At 46.9% G+C, this 779-nt stretch overlaps 1 non-coding gene across 1 annotated transcript; it reads left to right on the forward strand.

Moving 5' to 3' along the window:
* Positions 1–705: 705 nt before the first annotated feature.
* On the forward strand, positions 706–779 carry trnan-auu (transfer RNA asparagine (anticodon AUU)). The gene has a single exon. It is a non-coding gene; the product is annotated as a tRNA-Asn (tRNA).

Consider the following 779-nt stretch of genomic DNA (forward strand, 5'->3'; position numbering starts at 1 on the left):
CTTACATTTCTGCAGTGCCTTTCAGGAACTCATGTCGCCCCAAAGCGCATTACAGCCGTTGAGTTATGTTTGAAGTGTTGTAGTGTGGGGAAAGAAGTAACCAAATCACCCCACACGAACCTCAACTCATTGCGAAGGAATTCGGTGCAAATAATCAGATGCCTCAGGGACTTAGACTTTCTTTGAATGAGTTCTGCTTGTACCTGCATTCAAGCTTGAAACAGCAACTGGGCTTCCATCTCACGGGAGCAGCGTGTAGCGGTTAGCGAGTGGGTGACGAGGTTTGGGGTTGATGTGCATCGCTTTCAATCTTTGCAATTTCACCAAGCAAAGATATGATGAATCCAACTGTCCCTGTCAGCATTTTGTTTGGGTTTAATCACAGGAATATCTGCAGTCAGGAGATGAAAATGAATTAAAACATAAGACTGGCTTCGGGACAATCGGAATACTTTGTCACAGACAAGGCACCGGAAGGCTGGAAGGTAGATCACACCGGTTGTGGGAGAGCTGGTTGGCGGTGACATGGAAGTGTCTGCAGTGTGCGGGACCAGACTGCTTCCTTGCATCCACAATGAATGTCCCTCCATTTATTTGGGAAAACTACAACTGAGAGTGGACAAGTTCCATACCGGTCGGAGCAATCTGAAGCTTTAACTGACTGACACCCTGGTTTGGGATGTCTTGCAATGTACATTTAATTTAGTCTCTGTGGCGCAATCGGTTAGTGCATTTGGCTATTAACCAAAAAGTTGGTGGTTCGAGCCCACCCAGGAGCG

Source organism: Pristiophorus japonicus, chromosome 20 (genome assembly GCF_044704955.1).
Source record: "Pristiophorus japonicus isolate sPriJap1 chromosome 20, sPriJap1.hap1, whole genome shotgun sequence".
NCBI lineage: Eukaryota > Metazoa > Chordata > Chondrichthyes > Pristiophoridae > Pristiophorus > Pristiophorus japonicus.